This window comes from Lepisma saccharinum, chromosome 26 (assembly GCF_977018435.1).
Source record: "Lepisma saccharinum chromosome 26, izLepSacc3.1, whole genome shotgun sequence".
Lineage (NCBI taxonomy): Eukaryota > Metazoa > Arthropoda > Insecta > Zygentoma > Lepismatidae > Lepisma > Lepisma saccharinum.
Genome location: NC_139254.1, coordinates 37,130,236 through 37,143,818, shown reverse-complemented (window position 1 = coordinate 37,143,818; position 13,583 = coordinate 37,130,236). Strand labels below are relative to the sequence as shown.

At 39.0% G+C, this 13,583-nt stretch overlaps 1 protein-coding gene across 1 annotated transcript in view; it reads left to right on the top strand.

Moving 5' to 3' along the window:
• The first annotated feature begins 2,405 nt into the window (after window positions 1-2,405).
• LOC145979629 (uncharacterized) overlaps window positions 2,406-13,583 on the top strand; it is a 91,350-nt gene continuing 80,172 nt past the window's right edge. The window contains exon 1 of the mRNA XM_083112595.1: window positions 2,406-2,481. The gene's annotated coding sequence lies outside the window, so the exon portion shown is untranslated. The remainder of the gene's footprint in view (window positions 2,482-13,583) is intronic.

Here is a 13,583-nt window from a genome sequence, read left to right as displayed (position 1 = left end):
CATATTAGTATAAATAATAACATTGCGCAAACATTGTTCGTCATTTTACACTCCAATTTTTTTTTTTTAACCTGTCCTTTTGCAATCTCATGGCTTATCAACCATTGGCTGTTCATTACTATCGAATTTGGGGTCATTTGTTTTCAAACTTTTCGTCGTAGGATAAGCAAATGAAGCATTTTTTTGTTTATTTTTACGTTTCTGTATTGTTTTACTTACAGTTCCAGCCGATAATTTCTGTGAGGAGGATCGTAGTTCTCTCTTTCGCACACCTCTATTTGGAAGTAAGGAATCCTTTTCAACATCCGTTGATTCGTCATCCTCTTCATGTTCCATTAGATTTGTGTGGTCCATTTCTCGGTCTTCCACCTCCTGGGTTGGTGTGGCGTCGATTTTTGTTTCCACTTGTTGTTCAGGGAAGGAGTCTGGTTGCTTCCTTGTAAGGGTGGACACGTTTTCCTCAACTGGAACGGTCGGAATCAATGGGGGTAAGGGGCGTCTCTTGGTCGCTATTGTTGTCATTCACTTTTTGGTCACAGGTCTGCTGGGGAATTCCATTTTCTATTCCGTCATTTTTGTCTTCCATGGATAACTGCACTACCGCTCCACTATAAGATCTAATGGGGCGAGTTGGAACACGTAATACGGTTGTTTTCCGGCGAGGACAGTCCTGTTTTTTGTGAAGGTCACTAGCAAAAATTTCACACGTGGGTGTCTGTACAGTATATATTATGTGCGCCATAAATTTATCGACCTGAATAAAGGACGGTATGGGTTTTCTCAATGACATTTTCTCTACCCGCACTCCGTTTTGTACTTGATATCTAAACTTCGTGCTCCATGTTTCACTTGTGATGTTATCTAATACACCGAAGTCACTTAATTTGGCACTTATATGTCTATCATCTAATTCAAGCGGGAGATTAAACACTCGAATATATTTCACTTCTCGGCCAGCATCACTGAGTTTCACTTTTGTTATCTGTCCATTTTCATAATAAAAGTTTACCTCACCAGAATATTTTTCTAGGATTTTATCCATTGTTGCTCGTCTTACTAATTTTACATATACACCGCGAACAGTTGTCGGTATCTGTATGGCATATATTTCATCTAATGTCAATTTAAAAGTTCGGTATATAAATTCATGTATTTCACTAGCACTCGGTTTAGTTGTTCCATTATCAAAGCTTACCTGAATGGTATTTTCACGATGCATGATGATCGTATGTTGTCGTTTCAAGTCTTTTCACAAATTCTGTGGGGAAAAATCCCAATTTGATCGCGAAACAGTTCACCACGGTACTCGGTTAACTCGTTTACAGCAACTCGCAACACGTCTGTACTCTACCGTGCCGTGGCACGGACTGGTATCGACTGAGCCACCGCGGCCACTCACCAACACAGAGTTAGCCTAACTATCTCTGTGGCCGTTTTGTGGGTTTCCCCTTGTCGTTTCTTGCAATCATCATTATCATCATTGCCGCGATTAGTTTAAAACGGAAGAAAAGAGACATTAAATATGAAATATATAGATGCTTCAGTGTGTATATCTTTAAAAGAAATGATGATGATGATGATAATAATTATGATCCTAATTCATACACAAGAATTTAGTTACCAAGAGCATTCCACGCGTATTTTTTCTCCCGTATTATTAATGAAAGTGGGGCGTTACCCCCACACCCCTATACGCCTTCATGGCGTTGTGCTAAGCACAGGGGAGCACTTTACCTTTTTTTACCTTTATTACGATAACAGGACGTGGTCGACTGTATAGAATGTTCGTTAATATCGTCGCGACCACTGTACCAAATATCATAGCAATTATCACATTCATAGAAAAGCTTCATGTAAAAGAACCTGACGTTGCAGCGAAAACTCCATTTACTTCCATTATAAGCAGACGAATACCATCCACCGAGACCAACACCATCGCCTCTAGCGGTATCATATTCGAGTGGACCCAGCCAGAGTCCAGAACCGTGCCGTTTTCCACACTACCTTATTCAAGGCGCTGGAGGAAGTAAAAACAAGGTCATTTACCGATGCTCTGCCATCTACCGGAACTACAGCAAACGAAAAACAAATCACTATCGCAAAGCACAATCATATCACTAGTGATACCCCGGCCGCCAACTGAATCGGTTGATGCTTAGCCGCGCAAATAATATAAAACCGCAATGTATCTATCACATGTGATGAATGGGATAACATAATGGAAATGTATGCTCGCTTTATGCGAAAGTATATCTCAAACCTCTAAGGAAACATACCTAGCATGCGGGAATCACTCCGCAGACTAAAAATCCGAATCCGCAAAACCTCCATCTTTGTATCTTTAGCTACACGAAAGAAAATATGTGTGTCTTAGATTATAAAAGCATCGTTCCGGTCTTGTGTCAGATATCTGTGAAAATTCGATGTGTGCAAGAAAGCGATTATCAAGGCATGAGGCAGCAAACATCTTCATCTGAAGCAGTAAGTAATATTAATTCAATATATGACACAAAGTTATTCCAAGAAAGGTTACACAGTATTGTATACATAATTTGAATTATTTCTGTTTATGATGGATTGAAAGAGGTCTACTGTTTTCATATTAGTATCAGTATTTTTCTCATATTCGTGCCGTCTAACAATACATTAGACTTTCTTTGATAATAAGTTATCTACATAGTTTAACGGAAATGGGATACATTCTTTCACCTCCATTTCGGATATTTTACTTAATACAGAAATGACTGAACTTTTATGACGAATAATAAAGTTTTTCAACACGTATGTTGTTCACGTCGAGTGGATGTTGGAATTTATTCCGAAACTACAATATTTTCGCACGTTTAGACTGTGAATTTTGTTAATGTTATTTACAATTCTCGGTGCATTTAAGTGAATCCCTTACATAGACTGTTGGGGAAAGTCTAATAACGACATTATGCATATAGAAGAATAAATAAAGACATGACATTTAGGTCCATCAGTGTTAATCGAGATTGACATATACTACCTATAGGTCGTCAAAAATTATCCGCACTTTCACCTTAACTTTATTTAGCTCGGCCACACTGCCTCCAGCGCTCACGTGCTGAAAGGTGGTACTCTTGAGTTTATGTGGCCAAGGTTTATCTTAATCGCTCCATTTTTTTTATTTTTTTTTTGTTACGGAGGAAACATGGCCTCTCCAAGGCAAAACAGAGATCAGTGATCTGAAGCTAGTCGTGGATAATTTCGCACACAGAACCATGACTTTACTCCGATTCACTTTCATTTTGTCTGAGAAACACGGGGAGTAATTTCAATATTTACAAGACACATTTTACAAATTTGTATTTATGTTTAATAGCATATGGTTTCATGTCTCATTTTTTTTTTAAATGAGAACGTAAGTACTTAAAAATAATAAAAACGCTCCTTTTCGTTTTAGTAGAATGTATCATCTTAAAATACACTAATCTCTTGCCGAGGCATGAGAGCTGATCAATGCAATCTGAAAAATCCATGTGCGGGCCTCTAACCCCGTTACAAGGGGTCCCATGTTCGAATCCCGGCGTGGGCATGGGCGTACTTTGTGTCTATTCATCAATTTCATATCATAACATATCCTCATTTTTGCGACTAGCCAAAAGTGGCAGAAATGCGAAGTTTAATAAACCAAATCAATCAATCAATGAAAAATGAATATACAGTGGGGGATGGTATATTGCACTTTGTCTGTATACAACGTAGAGTGAAGAACTGTACAAGGCAAATTAATTACACATTATTAATTATTTATTGAGGGAATTTCAGATACAGTACGTAGCCATTTTACACTGAAATCAGTTACAATAAAAATATCAAAAATAAAAATAACAAAATAAGACAAAATATTAATATAAATAAGTCAAGATAGCACAATTAAATATTATTTAGCAACATATGTTTTGATGGTTGACCGAAAGGAGTCCTCTGTGGAAAATACGTACATCAGCACTTGATAGGGGATCGTTATATTGAGTGGGAAGTCTGTGAAGAGCGATCTTGTTTTAATTTCCAGTCTAGGCTTTTTTGTGTAAAATAGATTTGTGTTGCGTGCTGTGCGCATAGGCACTCGAAAGTGGAATTCCTGGAGGAGCGTGTTGCAAAGGATTTTGCCATTCACAATTTTGTAAAGATACCTAAAATCATTCAGTAATCGGCGCTGATAGGGAGTCTGTAAGTTTAGAACGGACAGGAGATGTGGCGTTGAAAAATTGCGTAATGAGGGAACCCTGTAACGAACTATAGCAAGGAAAAGGTTAAGAACAGAATCGATTCTGGAGAGCTGAGTGTGACATACCATGGACCAGACGGGAGAGCAGTATTCTATTACTGGGGATATGAATGTTTTGAAATACAAGGTGAGGTCTGAGATGTCACTAATTTCGGTGAAACAATAGAGTAATCCTGAGAGACACATAGCTTCTTTTGTCGTGCCTGCAATATGTTTTTCAAATGTGAGCTTTTGGTCGAAAACAATGCCTAGGTGTTTATGAGAGGATACTGCTTTGATGTTATTGCCAGAGATGGAGTAAGATGACTTTAACAGGTTCTTTTTGAGAGAGATGGTGAGAGTAGTACATTTCTCAGGATTTAATGTAAGTTTCCATGTCAGACACCATGAAAAAACTTTGTTATGTTATTCTGGAGAAGATGAGTATCGCAGGAAGTGGAGATTTCTCTGAAAATCTTACAGTCATCTGCGAAAAAAAGTAATTACTAGAGGCGACTGTGAGATGGTCGGTAAGGTCATCGACGAATAATATGAACAAGAGGGGTCTTAGAACACTGCCCTGTGGTACTCCAGAAAGGACGGGAAGAAAGTTAGATAGAGTTCCTGGAAGGACTACACGTTGTTGGCGATCGCTAAGGTAATCTGTGAGCAAGTTAAGAAAGTTACCATGAATGTTGAATCTATTGAATAATTTGTGAATCAAAAGACGATGACTGACAGTATCGAAAGCTTTGGCTAGATCGAAATATATAACGTCCAGCTATGAATTGTTTGAAATACATTTCATAGCATTTGAGAGAAAAACAGACAGGTTCCCAAGACAGGAACTACCAGAAAGAAAACCATGTTGATTTGAGCTAAGGTACGGAGAAACAAATTTATATAGCCTGTCTTTGATGATTTTTTCACAAATGATGAACAGCGGAGAGAGTAACGAGATTTTCCTATAGGAAGAAGCAAGGTTTTTGTTGCCATTTTTGTGAATGGGAATGGTGTTAGCTTGCTTCTAAGGGTGAGGAAAGACACACTCCCGAAAAACATCTATTCAGAAGAATGCAGACGGGATAGGAAAGGGATTCCAAAGTTTTCTTCAGGAACATGATGTCGATATTGTCCGGCGCTAGGACACGGTGAGCTGGGAGAGACGACAATAGATTTTTCACTTCAACGGTTGTAGTGGCAAGCTTTGTTAGAGAGGAAGAACAGAGTGATCTTACTTTTGGCAACGTTGCAAGGAAGCAGGCGGACAGAAGTTACCGTGGAAATAAGCATTTAAGCGTTCGGACCTTCGGTCACCTTTCGCACTTTCACTATTGTGTGTAATTTCAAGAGGAATTCTTCTGTTGTTTCTTCTCGAGTTTATTAGACTGAAAAAGTTCTTTGGATTTTCCTGTATTGTTGCATTAATACTGTTTATGTATTCTTTGTATTTGTTTCGGAGTATTTACTTGAGTGCCGTCGAAGAACAGCAGAAGTATTGTAAGTGTGCTCACTCTGGAAGTCCTTCCAAACTTGCCAGGCTCTATTCTTGTTAGCCAGTGCATCGCACACTTCGGAGTCGAGCCAACTTGGAAATCGGCGAGATGCTATTCTTTCCGAAGGGACAAGGTCGTTCATCGATGCATGAGTGACAGCTGTAAATAGCTTACCTGCATCGTGGACTGTTCCATCTTCCAAAATGCCCCAGGGAAGCAGTCGAGGGTACGTCTTATCTCCTCCCACGGCGCCCGTTTCCAAAGGTAGCGCTTCTTCTGGATCTCAACCTCTTATCAGATTTCTCGCAATGCTAATTTACATTTCTGCCATTTCACATGGCGTTTCTCTCTTTTGAACTTTAATTGTGATGCGACAAACGAAATGGCCACCGAGTTCCTGGTACAGAGCATTCTCTGATATTAGCTACGAGACTCGGCGGCAAGCGGCACGGCATCAGCGCTTGTTTCTCCCGGTGAACGGGTCTGCGACAGTCGCACGCTACAGTTTTTTTCGCTCTTTCTGCCTTCGCTCTCTTTCCCTTTCTGTTGACGTTGCAGACTGACGCCAGTATAATCTTCCCTCGGAAGTTGTGTTGTGTCGTGTCTGTGTGTTGAAGATTGTGGCTTAATATGGCACTAAAAAAGTTTTCATTACAACAAAGGATTTATCTTGTCGAGTGTTACTTCGGAAAGAGAAACTGTGGAGAAGTGCGACGACGTTTTGCAACGAAATTTCCTAGTGCTCCTATTCCACATAGGACCACTATATTAAACCTCGCAAAAATGTTTAGAGTAACAAGGTCAGTTCTGAATAAAAGTGGAAAGAAAAATGGGGAAATCTTAAAAATAAAGACAATCCGAACACCATCCGTGAGTTAAAAGAGAGTATTGTACGAGAAACCGGGAGAATTACAGTAGACGAACTTGCACGTGTAAATGTCAATTTCCTTGGGAGATGCCAGGAATGTGTTGCAGCAGAGGGACATCATTTTCAACACCTTCTGCAGTGAAGGTTAGTACACAATATGAAAACTGTAATTTTAACGGCCGACTCTAGCGACTGTCGCAGACCCGTTCACCGGGAAAGACAGATGCCGGGCCGCTTGCCGCCGGGTCTCGTAGCGAATGTCAGGGAATGCTCTGTAGTAATGATAAAACTTAAACATTCATACTGTGGTGTATATGCACTGCCAAGGTTCCGTCGAGTCGTTTCCTGCCTAGGGAAAACTCAGCATTCTACTAAAGGGGCCTGCCCCCCGACTTCAGCGAACAGGATATTGGTAAATAGTGCGGTCGGGGGAGAGGAAAGGTCAGTACTTGCGGAACAGTTATGATAGACGGGTTCTGTGATAGCTGCGATGAACAGTTTTGTGATTGCGATAGACAGCTTAGTCGATGAACATGGCAGACATTGAAGTTTATTAAACAAGTGTGTGTGTGTGTGTGAGAGTGCCAACAGCCCTAGGCAGCACACCACCGCAGGCCATTACACTAGCCAGGTATGTTTTTTTTTTTTCAGAGATTACATAATACGTATAATCCAATAAATTAATTAAAAAGGGTTTCGGCGTAGTTTTGTTTGGCGGTGCTAATTAAGATGGTCATTCAACAAGGACTCTTCTAATTAACGTCGTACAATACTGTACTCGGAATTTGAACTCATGGAGCCTCTTCCTCGTGCATATTGTTTTCAAGGAGAGATATCTTAAAATTTCTTGCTTCTCTCTCTCTCTGTGTCTGTGTGTTTTTAATGTAAACATTGGTAGGAATGATCTACCATACCGTTAGATATAAATTGTACTTAATTTTTTTTAAGTGAAACTTCATAGAGGATGGATTCAGGTATTTGCACACGCGGATACAGATGAAAAAAATTCGGTTTCTTGCTAAATTATCACCTCCATTAAATATTTAAATTCTTACGTCCGTATTGAAACAACACTGCAAACTATGCATTTGTGTGATTGGCGGGGGGGGGGGGTGCGACTGTGTGACACTTACATTTCGAAACAAACAAATTACCTGTGTTATATAAACAACCTCTATATTTCTTGACGATGCAACATTACGGTAATCCCATTGTGCACTCGGCAACCTGATATTTTGGTTTAAACAACAATACCTATGTTTTACACAGGTTAACAATACATCATTACAACCGATGACGTTTAGTACTATTTTGCGATAACGTAATACGGAGCATGTGTCAACAAGGCACTTTCCTTTCTCAATTCCGGTTTGTCTATCTGAAGATAAAGTGGACTTCAAACAAAAACTTAAACTTAAGCCCGAATCGCACGGAACTGGATACACAGTAGGAATGTTCTAGTTGGCGCTGGACTGACTACCCATCTGCTAGTTTGCTCCTATACTTGTCACCGTACTTGACAGTATACTTTTGTTCCCATGAGACATTGCGGAGCAGACAATCTAAAAAGATGGACGAGCAATTTGAAGAACCTTGTATAGGAGAATTATTGCTGTATTAAAAGAGAAAAGAAGAAAAGTATGGGCTAGAAATTGACTCGAAAGAAAATATGGTAATCAATGCGTACTAAACAAGCTTTTTAACGATGCATATTTATACAGGAGATTCGCAGTATTCGTTCATTAAAACAATATATTTTCTCAACTAAATATATCAAACATTCACTGTACTTTTAATAATAAGGGTTTTCATTATCGACCAATCATATTTGTCACGTATAAATCTCATCGCTTTGCATAAATTTTATTTTATCGAGAAGCGAAAAAAGCAACACTCGGAAACCACAGACAAAAAAATTTCTTCGTCAAACTGGCAGATTATCTTCACATGCCAAACTTCGCTTTGATTGGCTGTTCCACAGAATCCAGTCGAGGAAAGCCAGTTTCAAATAGAACATGACTTATTCCTCAAAACCAGTCAATCAGCCTTCATTTACGATCAGGTATCCCGTTCAGCGACAACTAACTGGAAATCCAATTCCGTGGGATTCGGCCTTAATTTAAAACAAATTCGGTTATATTATTTATTTTTTACCATTCACTTTGTTGTGTTCGTGTTGTGCTCGATTTTAGTATCGATTGTATTGTAACGTTGAGTAACGCTTAATCGAAAGTTTCTGATTCTAAAAAAAAATAAATCATAAGTATATAAACGCTAATGCATCAATGCAATTATTGTTTCAATTCCACGATACAATATGAAAAAGTGTACATAACGGAAACACTATGTTCATTTTCTAATGTCGGAAACACATCCTATTTATGTTCATTGTTGCATATCTAGTTCTGGATCAGTGCTAGCTATGTATTGGATGTCCAGAAATTGATGTATTTTGGATAACCAGTTTTGGACAAGATCTAGATATGTTTTGGATATCCAAATTTGATGTGTTTTGGATATCCAGTTTTGGAAAACATCTAGATATGGTTTGGATATCCAGAATTCGATGTGTTTTGAATATCCCGTTTTGGAGAAGATCTGAAAACGTGTTAGATATTTGGAATTGGACAATGTTTCTGACAGCCAGTTCTATACATGTTTCGGCTATGTATTAGATATCTAGAATTGATCGAGTTTCAGATATCCAGTTCTGGATATCCTATAGGCGTCTAATGGATATCCAGAATTGGATAACCAGAAATGGATATCTAGTGGATATTCAATGGATATCCATAATACCCATGGATCTGATCTGGACATTGTGGATACCCAATGAATATCCCTTGTATTTTTGTGCTGTATGGGATTAAGCTTTGTAATGTAATGATCATAGTTCTACTATTCTTCCTGCTGCCCACATGCAAGATAAATGAAAGACGTCTCCCGCGTGCATGTTCTCCAGTCATGGAACAAATATTGTTTCTGGAAATTGTTGCTGACCAAATTTTTAAAAATAAATTTTAAAGCTATATTTTCATATATTTAATATGTAGTGCAAAATAAGAATGAGATAAAAGTACTATATTCATCATTTCATTTTCTATTTTGCTTTCATTTCCATACTTTTCCTTTCTGTGTGCGCAGTCATTATAATTTGTGATAAAATATTTTTCTGCAGATAAGAAAAATATAATGTAGACGATTACATCAGTTGTACAGAGAATGTCAATACTTAGTTTATGGATAATGGTGCAATGAAATAATGTGTGTAAGATCACATACGGAAATGCTGCTATATATTTTCAATTTAGTACTGCGAAAAAACTGCCTCGTCTCATTTTCCGAGCGGGTTGGTTTTTTTGGCTCAAAACTTCACCAGTAGGGGTGGTATCGGGACAAGACGAGATATGTCAGTCTCTGTCTGGTTTCGAGTTGTTAATGTCTGACTTGTGTTCATTTGTAAATGTCTCATTGACGGTCTCGTCTCGATTTAGAAGGACAATTCTCGTTCTCATCTTAAATCTAAAAATAATAAATAAGGTTACAGTACAAACTTTTAGAGAGCATAGAAGTAATTAAGACAACTTTTCTTAATGACGTTTTTCGTTTGACGTCTCGTTTCGACGCTACCAGACCTGTAAAACGGGATATTATCCTGACGATATATGCAAACCAGACATCCGATTTAGAATTACAACGACTAAACTGGCGCTGTAGTAAGTATTAATTATACACAAAATTCAAATTCATAATTTATCTGAGGAAGTCGCCTAGTAAAGTATAAGAAATTTGGCTTACATGATTTTTTTTCCAATATCGTAACGAAGTCTCGAAAGAGAGAAAGAATCTCGGACACAAAGAATCCGTCTCTCCTCTATTTTCCAGAGGTGTCTCGCAGGGTCTGTTCTCGTTCTCGTCTCGATTATTACAAGCCCATCTCTGGTTCTCAGCAATATATGATGTTGCTATCTATCACCTGTGAAACAGCCACAATTGATGTTTAATAACAGTGTTGCAATCTCGGTAATGATCAGCCTAATGGCGATGCGAAGCATATCCAAATGATGAGCATGGAATAAAATTTCCATAGTTTATCTTTTCACATTGTGTGAATTGAAAACAACAGACATAATTGTTTTCTCCTGGTAACCGGCTCGCGCGTTTTCCGTCTCGTCGCTATGAGCAAGTTTGCTTTGTTGCCACAAGCCGCCGCTAGCCCTTTAAACTCTGCGTCTAGCCAGCAGCTTTGACACGGAATGTGAGCTGAAAGTTTTGGTTACTAGGCAAATTTTTGGGTACAGAGAAGCATTGTTGAGATGATGTAATTGACTAAGCAAATTGTATTTTATCACCACAACAGCTATTACGCGCACGATTCCTTCCCTGTTTTCCTTTGTTATGACGTTGCTGTGCAGGCACGTTATTTTTATACAGAGGAGACTGCGAAACCAGAAGTCAAAGGTTCGAATATTTGGTAAGATCTTTCACCGTCTTCATGAAATAGTGCTCATCGTTGCACTTACTCTGTTTAAATGAGCAACATAAAATGATACGGAGAAAATGGCGTTCGTATAAAGTTTGGATAAAATCTAAGAAATGTAACAAAGACTATAGCATACAGACTCAAGTGCACACCCATAGAGCCAAACCACGAGCCGCCACTGATTCACTGTTGGTTTCTATTTCATTTCATATACTTGACTACCTTCAATTCCCAAATTGCTTCCACGTAATGCTAAGCAAGATGTTTTAACATTATTGCGTGCTCAACAACGTGATGAACAAACAATGCATAACTTTTAACTTACATTGTTGGGAATATAAGGATTTGGCAGTGGTTTATGCTGCAAAGAGTCAAGAGCTAGAGTTATGCTCTCGAGACATCCAGGTAGCAGAAGTTACAGGGTGACAATTAATGAACTATATGAAATAAAACCGTCATAATTTCTGAACGGTTCGCGTGATGACGTCCAAACTGCGTGGCTGACCACAGGACATGATGGGAATTCGTATGGGTATGCGCACGCAACGTGTTGATGTCGGCCACTTGCAAGTGAAAATGTCCTGGAGGAGTATTTTGGGGACCGCATTCTGGCTCTGGGGTACCCAGAGGCCACTGGAAGGGGGCTATGTTAAGGACAAGGTGTACAGAAATAACCCCAAAACCATTGCCGAGCTGAAAACTGCCATTCAGGAGGTCATCGATGTTTCGACACTTCAGCGGGTCATGCAGAATTTTGCTGTTCGTCTGCCCCACGTCATCGCCAGAGATGGCAGACAAATCGAACATGTCATAACCTAAATCCGAATGTCTGTAGTGCCGTTTACATGTGCAATACAGTTTGTGTACTACGTGGTTTGTCACTAATTTCCGTTTTATTTCATATAGTTCATTAATTGTCACCCTGTACATGTCAGAAATTGACATTTAGAAAGCAAACGTACACATCTCACAAAGTAATGGGATGAATTCCTTGACATGATATTTTTTATTTTTTATTTTATTTTACCTAAAGTTTCAGATACAGTACTGAATGACCATTTTACACTGAAACAGTAACAGCAGGAAAACAACAACAGCAACAAAATAGAGTACAAGATGGCACTGAAAACAAATCAAAAGTATACATACATCGTTAACAATTTTCTAAAACTTTCTTCTGGCAAGAATATGTCCACGTATGGAGGCAGGTTATTATATGAGTGAGGAAGCCTGTAGAAAAGAGAGCGCTGTAGAAGGGAGAGCCTTGTGGTGGGATTATGAAATAGCTTAACGTTGCGGGTTGTCCGTGTGGGAACACGTAGATGAAATTTGTTGAGCAAAAATTCGGATTTAATTTTACAATTCATGATTTTGTGCAAAATTTTCATGTCTTATAATTCGCGACGAGTGTGTGGTGGTTGGATATTGAAGACAGACATAATGTCTCATTTGTGAAGGTGCCTCAGAGAAGGTATTCTGTGGCGAGCAATGGCGAGGAAAAAGTTGAGGACAGAAAAATCCGGGAAAGATTTATTTTTGAAGCCATGGTCCAGATAGGAGAGCAGTGTTCAAGAATGGGGGAGATAAGGGATTTGTAAAATATGCTGATTGATGCTTGGTTTTGGATTTCAGTGAATCTGTACAGAAGACGGAGAAGACGCATCATCGTGTTCAAGTGGTTCAGAAGTTACGCAATTTTAAGATCTCCGTGTACAGTGGTGGAAAAAGTTTAGTTTTTCGTCGATGATAACTCCGAGATCTTTTTGGGAAGAATTTTTTTTTTGATAGGATTGTTTTAAAGATAATAAGCAGAATCGAGTTTGTTCCTTTTTAGGGAAATGGTGAGGCAGGAGCATTTCTTAGGATTCAATTGAAGTTTCCACTGGCGACACCACACAAGTAGTTCTGTAAGAGCTTGCTGTAAGATTAAATCATCGTGTTCTGATGAGATTTCTGTGAAGAGTTTACAGTCATCGGCAAACAGAAGTATATTTATAGGGAGAGAGGACAGACTGTCGGGGAGATCATCCATGTAAAGAAGAAACAAAAGTGGGCATAAGACGCTCCCTTGGGGAACTCCAGACAAAACAGGAAGAAAGCTGGAAGAGCTGCCAGCCAGGAATGATAACACGCTGCTCACGTGCACTCAGATAGTCTTGTAGTAAGGATAGAAATTTCCCATGGATGTTAAATCAGGATTGGGTCAATTCATCCAGGCCATGTCACCCACCATCCCCGATTTTGATGAAATTCGGTATGCTTATAGAACTTTTGATGCTGATTACAGAAATGACAACTTTTTTAATATTGGTCAAGTGGTTCAGAAGTTACGCAATTTTAAGATCTCCGTGTACAGTGGTGGAAAAAAGTTCTTCCCCATAAGACTTTAATGGCAGTAAATAATGCCGGAAGGGTAGGCAACACACATTGCACCATTAGGTGATCGGGTGATTCTGTCTGTCCCAAGAGCAACTCGTCTTTCATGCAAAAGCCAACAGGCAC